General features: G+C 39.2%; 1 long non-coding RNA gene across 1 annotated transcript in view; it reads left to right on the top strand.

The window, feature by feature from the left end:
• LOC134171632 (uncharacterized) overlaps window positions 1-14902 on the top strand; it is a 56386-nt gene that overhangs the window by 21464 nt on the left and 20020 nt on the right. Inside the window, exon 2 of the long non-coding RNA XR_009967692.1 lies at window positions 1741-1831. This is a non-coding gene — a long non-coding RNA (uncharacterized LOC134171632). The remainder of the gene's footprint in view (window positions 1-1740; window positions 1832-14902) is intronic.

The following is a 14902-nucleotide window of genomic DNA, read 5'->3' as shown; positions in this document are numbered from 1 at the left end:
GAGTTGTCTATTGAGACACAAGTAAGTGCACGTGTGATAGCTGGGGAGGTTTATAAGTTAGGTCTGTTTTCTGGGTGTTCTAGATATTGAAAATGCTGTCTGATATTTACAATCCTGTTAAATTTGACTCATTCAAACAATTTTTCAGCAAAAGGGACTTCGTCATCTATGGTTCCTTGAATTATTATACAAATATGCACACACATCCGCTATTCCTTTGTTGTTTTATTCTGGTTTTGTTTTTGTTTTATTGCAGATCTATCATTAACTGTTGTAATTTACAGTGGTTCTAGCACAAACTGTGTACATCATGTCCCAAATCTTACTGCAATCTGAAATACAAGATAAAACTGTATACCAGATAGCTTGCATATGTATACACACCACCACATACTGTGAGTTAAACCTGAGAGAGACGTATTATTAGTATAGGGTGTTAAGCTTAACTGTTCCTTAAGATGATAGGATTTTAAGGGACTGTTTAATCTCTTATTTAATTTCGATTCTCTCTGCTAAGGAAATGTGTGTATCCCTCACACCTGCATGTAGTTACTGCTAGTGCCGCTGAACTTACCAGGGTAGGAGGTCTCATTAATTACATTTTTCAATGCGTCCGTATGAATGCTGCAACACTTAGACTTTTACACCCCACTGCTAGCATGGGAAGTTGATTGCTAGTCCTCCTACTTTACAAGTGTCATTCACAGGTTAAAATGACTATAAATTAATTATATCTTTCTGAAAGATGGGGGGAGTGGATAAAAATGCCTAGACCACATAACTTGAGACAGCTCTCTGCTGTCTGCAAGAAGGGTCATTCATTTTCATCTCCTTGCTTTTCCTCCCTATGTCTTCTAAAGGTCAGTAATGAAGGTACCACTTACAGCATCAAAGTGGCTGTCGTGTTCATTTTGTTACATATTTGGGTCTTTGCTTTGCTTTTCTGAATATTTAGATTTTTATAAATGGTGGAGGGAAACACAATTTGAATGTTGGTTTTGTAACTTGTGGCTCCTGGGGAATGAAGGATGGGGGGAGGTGAGCTTCCCTGGGATCTGCTGGTGGTATCCTGGGCAGAGATCTTACACAGGTTTAACTCAAAAGAAACCTCATCCTTCTTTTGCTCTCCTTTACTGGCAACAAAATACTTCTCTAGGTAATATAAAGATTAGATCTGTGGGGAGAAGGTGCCTTGTCTTATGGCTTGTCTAGGTGACAAAGCCTAACGCATAAATTAACCATAACTTGCTCTTCTGCATTTGACTCTGTGGCACACTTCAGTGGCATAAGGGGACTCATTCTTTCAGTGTTTTTTATAAACCGTATTTACTTATTATCAGTCACACCTGTGAAGAGAACAGTGTCGTCCTCCTTTATACACATGGTTATGTTTGGTTGTAGCTTGCACATGGTGAATCACAGATGTGGTAGTGATAAAGTTGGTTACCAAAAACTCATTATGGAATTGAAGTTTCTCTCCCAGAAATACTACAAGTTCATGCATATTCTTCACCTGTTACAAATGCTTCTCAGCTGGTGTGTAAATCATTGATAAAAGTGATGACTGGAAAATGTGGAAATTTCTGGAAAAATTTCATCTGAAAATATTTTTTTTCAGCTGCAAATCGAAACCTGACATATTCCAGTTACAAATGAGAATATATTTTAATTCTACATTACCACAGTGTTTCCTCTGTGGAGATGATTTGGGGGTCTTATGGTTGTCTGTGCCATTCTCAGGTTCTGTCTTCACTGATACATCATGATCTTTCTCTTGTGATGGGATTTAGTGGAGTGTGGTGCTAGATGTGTGAATGTAATTTAATGGCAGGTAAGGAAGAAAAAGAAGGAAAAGACACATTCATTTTCAGTAAAGTATCAACAGTTTTTTTCCAAATTGAGATATTTTGCTATTTGTTATTTTGGTGAGAAAGTGAAGTTTACCAAAGCAAGAAACATCTTATAATTTAAAAAAAAAAAAAAGGTGTTCCATTAAAAGTTCAATTAAAAAAAATTGTTGACCTAACATAGCAAACAAGACCACTGAGCTATAAAATTGCCCTCAGTATTCAGAACACGTCTTTTGGTCATAATACATATGTATGAGAAAATTATCTTGTGAGAGGCACATAGTGAAGAAATCTTGATTGCTTTGTGGTTTTAATTATATATTTAAATTAGATAGAATTTTAAAACTAGTATATGCAGAAAACAAAGGGGATATTTAGGACATACCCAAATGCTACAATAATACCCTTATTGTTAATAATTATCATGTTGCAAATCTGATACAACTCAATAAAAGTCACTTAATTTACACCAATCTGAAAAAGGATGAGAAACAAGACATTCTAATTTTTTATTTAATATTTTTGATACAATGAAGAGTTCATCCCTTAAATCTAATTGGCTTGGATAGAGATGTTGTTACAGCAGGCTGAAAAAAAGATCTTTAGTCCACTGTCAATCTGTATCATCTGTTCCGATGTGTTGAATAAAGAGAAGTCATTCAGTGCTGACAAACTTTCAAGTTAATGGAAAGAAAACCTATGAGTGCGATGGGTGTTAAACAGGGATCCAAAATAGGCTTTGTATCTCCAGGCCAAGTCCTTCTCTGAAAAGCAAATTGTGCAAAAATGGAGATAAATGAGAAGAACATCTGCTTTGCCAGACTCTGAGAGGAAATCCTTTATTGTCCCTATTTATTACAGAACAGTAGCTACAATGATGCGATCTTATTTTTTTCCAGTTTATATTTGATACTGCTACTTGTTTAACTCTTTCTTATGCTGCATTTTCTTCTCTCACTTACATGAATTTAGTAATTTCAAAAGGGTGTTTTTGGAAATCTTTAATTATAATTAGGTGTATTGATTTATATGTACCACTTATTATCATATTCAAGCAGATACAAGAAGGGCTCAGAAAGGACTTTCAAAGTACCAGTTAACTGTATGATACAGACACTCGATGGTGAAAAAAAGTCTGTAACACTATAAAATCAATTTTGATTCATGTTGTTCATAAAACAATTAATAAAAACAGTCTGACTTCAAAACTATAAAATCAATTTTGGCTCATGTTGTTTTGTAAAGCAATTAATATGAACAATCTGACTTCAAACGTCTGCTGTCATATAAGCTGCTGGATCATTAGCATTAAAAACGCCAACAGCTCTCTGACGTTTCAAACTGAATTGCCAGACAAGGTAGCACAAGAGATGACAGTTTGGCTGTTGGTGTTTTTATAGACTAATGAAAGGGTGTAGCAAAAATGACAGTCACAATCAAAGTGAGCTCCACCACATCTGTTCCATCTGCCCCTGCCTAACTGGGGCTAGTTGCTTCTGTGGAAGGTAATGTTTCTGCTGTGCTTGAGGCACCCACATAGCTCCTGGCTCAAAGACAATGTTTTAACCAAGAGTGTCTGCCTTGGGCTCTGTAGCTTGAAGCTCTCCTTTGAGAGTTAGCTCATAATTTCTTATTTCTGTACAACCTAGACACTGTTCAAATAATTTCTTCAGGCTGTGTTAGCAGAGGTAATATTTGAGGAAAGTATACTTGCTTTAGGAGACTTAAAAGGACACAAATCAGAAAAAGGAAAGCAGAAGCATTTGTGGGCACAGAATAGAAATGGTCACAGAAACCTAAGCTGAAATTAATGAAATATTTCATTTCAGACAGATCTAATTTTGTCTTTCTCAGCCATAGCAGTGACCATTCAACAGACATTTTCTGTAGGATGGTTACATGTAGGATATACATCTAACAGACTAAATGGAAAATTCAGAGAGGTAGAAGCCTGAGTGAAATTTTCAGCATGAAATTTTTCCACAAAATATGCAAATTTAGTAACATTAAAATGTTTTGCTGTTATGTGTTGACTTCAGTAATCTTTTTATGTTTTAATTTTTTGAAAGATCCAAAACTAGTTTTGTCACTTCTTAAAAGAATGTATTGAATTTGGGTTGCATATGACTTTATATTAGAAAATATTTTTAATATTTTAAAATATGTGAAGTAATAATATAAAACAATTTTAGTATGAAACGATGATATTTTAATTTTTGCAACTATAAATTTGACACATTTGGTAGGTGCCTACAGATTGTCAAATTACGTTTGTTACTCTAGGAATCCATATAAAAGAATGAATCAATGTGAATGGAAAAATAAAGTCTCCATTGAAAATGCTGCAAGAGCAGTACCACACCTGATCTTATGTAGTGCACGTTGATACCATGTTATAAAAATCTCATGAAGAGTAAAACTCCATTGGTAAGTGGGTATATCTGAAGTGCTGTGGATGCCACCACTGGTTCTGCTGATCAGCAGAGGAGCAGGGATTGCACGGGGTGACAGGAGCAGTTAGAAAGTGGTTTTGCTGCTAACTTTGCCTAACGAAATTACAGTAACGGTTTTCTAAGCATTTCCCATGGTGTCAGTGAGTCTGTGCTTGCTTCCTTGCAGCTGATTGGGGGTACCCGGGAGCTTCTGTCTTTCTAACAGAGTAGTCATTCTTTTATTTCCCCTGGAGAGAGGGGGAAAAAAAAAGGCAATAAAGTAGCTCTGCCACTGAATGCATGGGGTGGGCTCTGAAGGGCTTTTAGGCACAATGACAGACATGGCAGTGTGTTCTCACAGCCCGTGGAAAATCCTCAGACGCTGCCATGGGATTACTGAGGCTGCTTTTGCTAGCTTCAGGAGAGGGAAGGTCCCTGTCTGGAAAGCTGGAAAAAAGGAGAAGGGAATAAAAGGTCTCCAAAGTGGAGTGTGCTTTGGCATGCAAGGCTGAAACAACAGGCAGGTCAGTACTGCTCTTGCCGAAGAACTGGACTTTAAAGGGAAATTTTAGTGAAACTTAAGTTTAAAAATCTGTGCCTAAGTGTGGATTCAGGTGGTGCAGGTGGTTTCAGGTGCATTTGCAGCAGAAAAGTGAGGACAGCTAGAAGCACAGCTGCTGGTGTTGGTAGCTGGGGATCCATTAGGGACCTCAGGGAGCTGGGGTGCTCTGTCCTACACAAACCCTGTTACCACTTCCTCATAAGAAAGGTTTGCACAGAAAGCTTTATTTTCTGGCAGTGCAGGTCAGTGGGTTGGCTGATCATAGCCATAGGCAATACAGTTTTGTTTTCTTCTTCTGTGTTGGGAAATAGATACATTTCTACTTACATTAGCTGATCCACATCTGATTTTAGGATTCAGAGCATGATCTCCCATTGACTGCTGTTCTGGGTGCATTTATAGTACGAATTTCCCAGTTAAATATAAATTAAATATCATTTACATCACAATATTATCCTTGGGCCCCCAAGGCAGCTAGTTCTACAAAAATTTATACTGTAAAAAATGCTTAATTCTCACAGAGGTTACTATTATTACATGTAAATCTGTAAGACAAAGAATGTCTAAGGAGGCATTATCATCTCCATTGTTTTCTCATCCTTGTTTCAGATAGGAAACCCGAAATAGGTTGAAAAGTTTTTTTCTGTGGGTCTCAAAGAATTTCAAACAGGAGACTGGGAATTTGGCAAAAAAATGTCTTAGATTTCAGACTATGTCCATAAACAATCAGTTATACCAACAGTCTGCATAGGTATTAATATTGAGTGTATGTATATATGTATAATTAATTATAAAGCAGTGCAGTAACTGATTTGAGTAAAGAGATTACAGTGTTTTAATGTGGAAGTCTAGTATCTAAAATGTGCTTTTTGCCATTTTACAATTATTAAAGTTCAAGTTATATTTCCTGTGTGGAGATCAGTATTAATGGATATGTGCTACCTGAAGCTAAAGCCTGAGCCTTGCAGAAATAGATTACGCTTCTAAATTTAGCAGTCTTTCAAATTCTTCATGTACATGCATAGTACATAGCATTACCTGATAGCATTTGCAACAATATTAGCTGGTGATGTTAGAAGCTTTGTTTTCACATGCTGCTGTCATTATTGCTAATTATCATTAGATACATTGGAGATAATTTTTGTTGTCCTGGCTTTTGTTCAGCCTGCTGTCTTGATGAGGGACTGAAGTCTTGCTTCAGTGGAACCAGGGAGCAGGCAAGTCCATGAGCTGAGTGTTTCCCCCCACGTGACAGGTGAAAGGTCTCCCAGGCAGATGCCCACTGTAGGGCTCTGCTGTTTCCAGCAGACTTTGGGCTGTGGCATGCTTGGGGTGTGATGGGAGGCCTTTCAGCTCCCCAGACTGCTTGGACCATGACTCACTCTAGAAAGCTCCACAGGATGGGAATGGGAAGCTCCAGGTATATGAGCGGTTTCAATTAAAGGTAAATAATATTCTCACTACCTACTTTCAGCAGTCATAGGAAATCTTAAAAGCCCTAGGTTTCAGTCTAATCAGACCATTATCTGTAAAGAAGAATGGAGGCAGCCTGTGCTTTGGAAACCTTGGATCTCAGTCTGTTCTTATACCACAAATCGGTGTCTTGTTTATAGCTGAACTGATTAAACTTTACCTTTCCATTTTAATAGATCCTCAGTAATAGTTTCACTGAAATCTGCATGAGTAATATACAAAATAGGTATGACTCAGGTGGAGATGTGCGTGTTTCTGTGGGAAGAGGCAAACAAACTTCTGGCTTCAAATTTTTCTTAAAGCAATTTCAAATGTGGACACTCTTATTTTGTTGGGAGGGCAAGGCTGATAGAGACCTGCTCTAAGATTCAGTTAACAAATTCCTAATTGATGACACTGTGTGATTGCAAAATGAGAGATGCAGTAAGGTCCTCTGTTGTAGTTTCTGGCACTCTGGCAACATTTAATTTCAATTTATGGAACCTATTTCACTCATATACAGTAGTTATCTTTTTACTTCGGGGTCTTCCCCAAGTAGCTTATAAAGAAAATAAATTATTATTACTCTTGAGGTCTCTGTTAAGAGAAATTAGGAATTTGCAGGGAAATAAATTATGCTAGTCAATTTCACATCCCTGTGGTTTGAGAGAAATCACTCAAGTCCCTAATACCAAATAGAAAACAGCTGAGGTCATATACATTACAGACCTGACAAACAGAAACACATGTTTTGGCCAGCTTTTTCCAAATAAAGCTCTGAATCTGGAGGGCATTAACATAATCTGCCCTAGTAGTGAGTTGGTTTCTAACTTTGAGAAATTGCTAATGAGAAAATAAGGAAACCACCAGGAAGGTAATCAGTGGCATTAAAAGTCACACTTACTAAAAACTGAGTATCTGGAGTTCTCAGAGTCTTCATAGCTAACCTGAAATTCAAGCTAAGCTGAAATTCAAATATAGCTCTTTCCATTTGCTGGACTGCAGACAACCAGCAGCTGGTTTACAGGGGGTCTTATACTGCTTTCCAGCTCTTTAGAAAGAACTCCCATCCTCAGTGTTAGAGACTATTAGGGCTAATTTTAGGAGTTTGATGAACCATGGTTTTCTTTTCATTTGCTCATAGGAGTTATAAATTGCTAACGATCTGCAGCAGAAATTAATTATTGCTAATTATTCCCTTTCAGCCACAGCTCAAATCTTCTTTTAGCACTGTGTGTGGATGCAGGTTAAATGGAGTCCAAATCTCATTCCATTTTCTGTCCTTGAAGTAAGTAGCAGATCCTGCTCGCTCAGTGCATCCAGATTGGCTCACTCAGGAATTCATGGAGTGAGGGGATACTCATCATGTGTTCAGAGGCAGAGGGGATGTCTGTATTTAAAGCCTAAAACAGGATTAAGGCTTTTCTTTTTTCACAGGTTCACTCTTTCCTCTGTGGCTTTAAGTAGGGCAAGGTGAGACTGATATCTCTTCCAAATAAATATATTGAGATAAATTTTGTTTATAAGGAGAATAGTGCATCTGACTTCATGTAAATGAAGGTCACAACAATATTCCACATATACTATGCAAAATGATACTATTTTCTATGCAGTCTGCATATAAAGAGTTATGCTGTTACAGAAATGTCTAACTTGCAAAAATAATTACATAAAGTGACTCCAGGATAACTGATGTTGAACTAGTAAGGCAAACCAAATGAACTATCACCCAGTCCGTGGTTACCTTGCCTAAAATGGACATGTAGCTTTCATCAGTACAGGAGTTTCACTGGAGGTGTGTATTCCCACTGCCTCTGCCGGGTGAGACTGTAGATGAACAGAGAAACCTGAAAACACCTACCAGCAAAACTCAGTATTTTGGGGGGGACAAAGAGAAGTCAAAGTTTGTGGGGTTTTTCCTACCCTGTCATAAAGTCATTGTCACTTGCTGTTGTAATGAACCATCTTTAATGAGACTAGTGCATCCTTGTTGGCAGGATGATGTTTTCCTGTGTCAACTTTGGAAACATGTCAGATCTAAAGGCACTTAAAGTTTGCTGGTAGAAAAGCAAGTGACTCAATTTCTGATTTTCATTACATGCATAGTGACCTGAATATTGAGCTACATGGTTATATGCAATGGCAAAGCCCTCTCAGCAGTGAACTTGTCACATTCTGGGTAGGCCAGCAGAACATGATCTCTTCATACAAAGCAGCCCTGAGCTTCTCTCCTTTCATTTAATAGTCCAGCTCTTAAAGGACTCCTGGAGTTTGCAAAGGTGTTTTGAATCTCATCTCTCTCTGACTCAGAGCTGGGATTTCAGCTAAAATAAGGTAATGATCTTTGAGATGGAAAGAGTTCAGGTGCTTTTCACAGTCTGTGGTAGAAGCAGTGATTCAGTGAGTATTTCTGCAGAGGAAAGTCAGGGCTACCAAAAGCCCTTCTTTCAGGTACTATCATTCTGCAATAGTTCCCCCTGGTGAATATAGGCTCCTGTTGACTTTAACCCATCAAACGCAAAGCTGCTTCTGCTTTTTTCACCTACATTTGGCAAATTCACACACATCTCACTTGATATCAGTCATTTGCTGGTAGGAATTTTGATAATCTTCCATTGTGTTTGAAGTTGCAGGTTAAAAATCATCTCTTCACCTAATCTCACCCTTTTGACACAAACTACATAGATAGAATATTCACTTACTCAAAAGGACAGCATTATTATCTGAACGGTGACAGTGAGAGCTGTTAATTTCCACATCCTTCTTAATGATACAAATCTGCTCTAAAGAGTGATTTTGCTTCTGTGGAGCCAGCTCTTCTTCACCTCACCGTGTATCTCTATTATAAAATCCAAAGAAAAGAGTGTGCATTGGTCCTCCTCGTTATCTCTTGTAGTCTGGAAGGTTCAAGTACCAGTTTCTTTGTCAGAGGGCTGTTGGGGAGAGCAGTGGGCTTTTCACTGCCCCGTATAGCAGAAGGTACGATTGCTCAGGCTGGTGACAATTAGCCATGTACTGGGATATCTCTGCTCCCTCCAGCACCTGCTGCTCCTCCATAAAAAGCCCGAATGATGGCCCTCCTACTGAGGTGTGCTGAAGAGAGTGGCTGCACAGAACTATGTAGCTTGAAAGCTCATCTGCAGTCTTTATTACAACAATTACTAAGGATCATTTGACTGTAAATGCTGGCTCTCTTTTCCTATGAAGCAATCTGTCATTAACCTTTGCAGTATCAAAGTGTTCTCCCTATGCATTTCAAGCAGATTAATAAACATGAGAAAAGAGCCCATTCTGCATGCTGTGATGTATTCTTGCATTACTAGATCTGGATAAACACTGTGACACTTCATTGTACTGTGAGAGATTTATGGAGGAACTGCAGTGTGGGAGAGAAGGGGAAAGAAGCTTGTTCTGAGATGTACTGATAAAGAAACAAAGCTAGACAGTGAAATGAGAGCAACGTGTATACATGTGTGCATCTGAAAAGCAGACATCTGACAATAAGCTGACACGTGCTAGGTAGAAATGACTTCCAGTTTCTTCTGTCAAGTCACTGTGATTCTTGACAACTTTGAATCATTCTGGGAATAATCAACCTCAGTATGTGGAAGGGAAAGTAGGAAAAGAAAAGCACATGCATGAAAAAGCTCTTTGATGTGTCTTATTTAGGTGACCATACTTCAGAGCATATGCTTGTATCTTGCCAAGGTTTAGTCCTGTATATTATGAGGTCCTTGACTATTTTAAGATGTTCTTCAGTAATATAATAATAATATATAATAAAATATATAATTATATACTAAAGAAAACAAGCAAACCCAATGGAAGCAAGTAAGTAATTCAGAAATAAAATTTCTGAGTGTATAAAACAACTTGGAGGTTTCCTCTCCTCCCCCCAAAAAATCTTTAACATTTTTTTTTTTTTTAATTCTTCTTGGCCAGCAGGCCGGAGCCAGTGATACTGACCAACATGATGACTCTGAGACCCTTAGGCTTTTTCTGGAGCAATATTCCTATGAGCAGTCCAAGTTAAGGAAATTGCCCAAGATTTCTGCTTGCAACAAGGAAGGATTGGGGATTTCTGCTTCAAAGCGTCGCAGCCCAGCTGGTGGGTGCAGTGAGGATGATGTGGAGTCCCTGGGAGCAGAGGCAGAATTGGCCATTACAGGTCGTGCTTCTTGCCAGCTGACTCTCACAGCAGTGCTGGCACTTCATTGGACAGTCCTATAATGTCCTGTAATGGCAGCCAGGAACTGGGAAAACTGAGAGCAGCCTGCTTTTCATTACCTGATGACTCCTGGGTAAATAAGGAAACAGATGTGACAAGTCCAGCAGACAACACTGGGGTCCTCCACTCTGGATTCTGCAGCTGGCTGTAGGAGCAGCTAAACATTCCAGCTTCAATCGGCAGAGAACAGGCACCAGCTTTGCAGCTGTCTAAAACAGGAGGTCTGGAAAATAATGGGCTTCCCAGGAAGTGTGAAAGCACTTCACTAAGCCTCCTGCCTAAGTGGTAGGACCTAAGTCTGGAGGTCCCCAACCTGAAGCAACCTTTGTGAATGAGCTACCTCCACTGGATAGCTGTGGAGAGAGGTGCCCAGATGGTGTCTGGAAAACCTGCCCATTTCGGTGCCCATGCACCAAGCATTCTGGAACTTGACAAGTCACCACAGGGCTTGGCAGCTTCATTTTTCATAATTTCTAACATATGTAGAACTTTAGCGATGACACAATTAATTTAAGCCATGAGCAAGAGCTGGATTTGGGCCTTTGCAGAGCCAAATGGCTTAAATATGGTTTAGGAAAATATGGTTTAGGAAAGAAACATTCTGTTCTGAACAGGGGTTACAAGGGACTAATCTAACTTGGGATGTACTTTCTCAGCCAACTTTAAGCAGGCCTACTGCTGGGTGAGGTGCCCCATGTCCTTATGACTCTCAGTGCATGTGGGTCTTGGGGACACTCAGTAGCCTACTCAGGAGTCAGCTCTATGCAGGCAAAAGCCCTCTGAAAAGTATCAGACAGGGAGTTATTTCCAAGCATAATGGTTTAAAGCTCATTGCTTTACCTCCTTTATCTTTATTCACATTTTAAAGTGTATTCATTTAGGTCCCAGGCAAGACCTTATTAATGACCTCCTGTTAGCTTCTTTTATGAATATGAATATCTTTGTGCAAAGTTTTGCACATTCAGCTTCATTAAAAATGTGGCCTTAAAAATCAGCAGCCAGGATCTGGAAGCTTTAAAAAATCTTCATGTGTATAGAAGAATTTCAGTTCACTTTTAATGTTCCCAAGTAATGGTTTATATTCTAAATTAATATACAAAAATATTTTGAAGTATATTCTATTGTGTTTTAGATATTATAACTAGTTTTATTTTACTTTCTCAGATTATATAAGTGTGTTTATATCGGATGTATTTATAGAATATACAGCTATTATGTCTGAATATTTAAATCAAAATGAGTAATTTATAAAGATTTTCTACTTTAGACTTAATTAGAAAATTATAATTTTCTTTATCAATTCCGTGTCTTACGTTACTTTTATGTAACTATACAGATTGATTTGGAGAAAAAAAAAAAGAAGAAATAAAACCCCAACAAAACCTCTCTGTGAGTTTCTCTATTTTTAGTCAATCTATACTGATTAGATGTGTTTGGTCAGATGTGTAATATGACATTGTTCTTCTGCTGTGACTAGATGAATGCACAGATAATCATGATATGAATCATTACCTTTGCAAAGCAAAATCCATTTTCTACTAATTCACTTCCTAAGAGAATTTTTTATAAAAATGAATTGCTGAAAGGCAATATTTTTGAATATGCTGGTCGTTTTTAAATGTCTCCCTTGAGCAGCTTTAGAGACTATTGGCAACTGATTCTAAATGAAGCAAAGGAGCTGGGGCTCTGAGTTGGATGCCTGCAGGTGCTACTCATCTGAGTCACTGGAGTGGAGGGTGATTAATTTGGAGAAGGAGGCCAACCTGGCCTGTCCCATCCAAACCAATTCCATAGCCTGAGGACTGCCCTGCTCTGGAGAGCTCTCCAAAACACATTGAAGAGGCTGGTGGTATTGTTCAGCTTGGGTCTGTGGTGAGCCCCTTTCCTGTGGAGTCTGACCCTGTTTGTGCCATGGAGCAGCAGGTCCAGGGAAGCGACTGTTCCCCTGTGGCTCCTGGGACATGGCACCTTAAATGGGTCATGCCTTGGTGCAATGCATGGCTAATGGGGGAGCTCATGGCTGCACTTTAGAAGTGCTCTCCTGGTTTGGACTAAGCATGTTTTCTTAGCAAACATTTATGCTTCTGTAAGTGCAGACACAGTTTAATGGGTGATTTCCTACTGAGTTCCTCATGGAGAAGAATGCTGAGAGTGAATTTCCTATTTTGTCAGTATTTTCTGCCTGAACTGTCTCCAATTTAGGGGCCTTTTGTCACATGTTTTTGGGTATGCATGTTTCACATGTAAATTTACCTTGGTGAATAGCCAAGCTCAAAGCCTGAGTAAGGTAATCTTGAACAAGTTTGTACATGGATGAGAAGATGCAGGAATTGGAGAGGTAGATGGTGTGGTAGTTACTGGAGCTCGTGAGGATCAGGCCCCTTTCAGACGCTGTGTCTGGTTTCTTGTATTGTGCTGTGTATGTCGGGGGTTTGTGCTTTCCTTCTGCCAAACTGTCTGGTCTGTCAGCCTAGGTTGTCAGATGTGTATAGCAATAGGAATTACTTAGGTGAATCCTCTGATGCAACTGGGACCCACTACCACAAGGTGTCATTAGACACAGTAGTTATGCATGAAATGGCAAAACCAAAGTACCACACTAGGTTAATGCAGGGAGGAGACACACATAAAATTACAGTGCTGATAGCCCTGTGATGATAAAGATGAATATCTCATAGACCTCCTTGAAAGCAGAGAGAAGTTCTAGCTCTTGTAAGTTATTTGCAGTGATGACAGGATCTTGTTTCTGTCTTAAAAAAAAACCAACAGAATTTCCTGTATAATGTTGAGGTTTCCAGGTGCCTGAAGGAAAGAGATGAGAAAGTTTTTGGCTGTGAGTACACACAGTGGGGAACTTGTCACCTTGTGGTACATCCCCAAGAACAACCTCAGGAAACCAAGCACTTGAATTAATACTACAGAAGCAGGGTAAGACTTTTGAATATCTCATAAGCACTTAGATGCCTTAACCTCCTATGGATTTAGCACCAAGTGATGTACTTACTGGTTAAATAAAAAAAACAGAAAATCTGCTCTGATCAGAGAGCCAGAGATAAAGCGCACAGTAAGAGCTCTCCTCTTGTCAGCCCAAGCACATGTTCTGCAGGAACCAAACAGTGAACACAGGGGGAGAGTTTCTTTGGATGGAGAAAGTCTCAGCTGAGGACATGGGCATGAAGCTGGTTCTTATTCTGCCTTTCATGGAGTGAAAGGAAAAAAAAAAATTCAAACCATTAATAACTACAGGAAGAAAATTAAATAACTGTACAAAAAGAATAATCACTGGTAGAAGTGTGGAGTGTTGATCTTATGTGTTTTTTGCACATTGTGGAGATCCTTAAAGCCTGTCAGCATTTTAATTAAATATGACAGCTTGACAAAAGGAGCAGCTAGGTGTGAAATGCATATACTGCTGGAGGGAGGCTTTCTGCACAACAGTGACCTGAAATCTGGAAGTCACTGACTGTGACCTTCGCTGTGCTTTGCAGAGCAGCCAGAGCTGCAGGCAGGGTTGTCAACTGTGCAGTCCCCAAAACTGACACACCACATTCGTTACTGCATGAACCAGGCACAGTGAGAGCTCCAACACCGCCACTTGCTGCTACTCATGCTTGCTGTACACGAGTAGAGAAAAGAGCTGACCCTGCCACTTCACAGGGAAGCTTGGTTTCCTGTTGGTGCAATGGACTTCACCTGAAAAAAATGTTAAGAAACTGCATTTTTCCAACCTTTTTCTGTTAGGGAAAAAAAAAAAGGGAATTGTAATTGTAGGATTCTGACAGTTGTTGTATCAAAGACCAGCCTATAAGTTCTTTCTGCTATTACATGGCTTTTCCATTAAGTACTCCCTTCAGTGTAAGGCTTCCTTGCTGCATTTCAGGCATCTCTATTATAAATGAATTTTCTGTTCACTTTAATAAACCCCGTCACAACAAATTTATTTAGCAAAATGTGGATATTTCTGGTCTCTTGATTGTGCTCGCTTGACTATTTCAATTACAGGATTTCTCTGCTGTCAGGACGTAGTAACCTTTGACATCCTGATGCAGCAGATTCTGACCTTACTCTGTCAATGCAACTGACTATGAGGAGACTTGAAACCAACTCCAGAAATGGAACTGAAAATGCTTTAAAAGTTTCAGTCCTGTTTCAGATTTTAGAGAGCTTGATTATTTCAGGATTTTCAAGATGAGGGCCTCATCTCTGCTTTGAGAGCATCCCTGTGGGGAAGGACTTGGGGATACTGGTGGATAAGAAGCTGGACGTGACCCAGCAATGTCACTCACAGCCCAGGAAGACAACTGTATTCTGGGCTGCATCAAAAGAAATATGATGAGCAGGTCATGACTGGGGGTGATTCTGTCTCTCTTCTCCAGTC

Source organism: Pezoporus occidentalis, unplaced genomic scaffold, assembly GCF_034315485.1.
Source record: "Pezoporus occidentalis ecotype Australia unplaced genomic scaffold, CSIRO_AGI_Poc_V1 ctg41, whole genome shotgun sequence".
Taxonomy (NCBI): Eukaryota; Metazoa; Chordata; class Aves; order Psittaciformes; family Psittacidae; genus Pezoporus; species Pezoporus occidentalis.
Note: the sequence above shows the minus strand (reverse complement) of the source record. Positions and strands in the feature narration are given on the sequence as shown.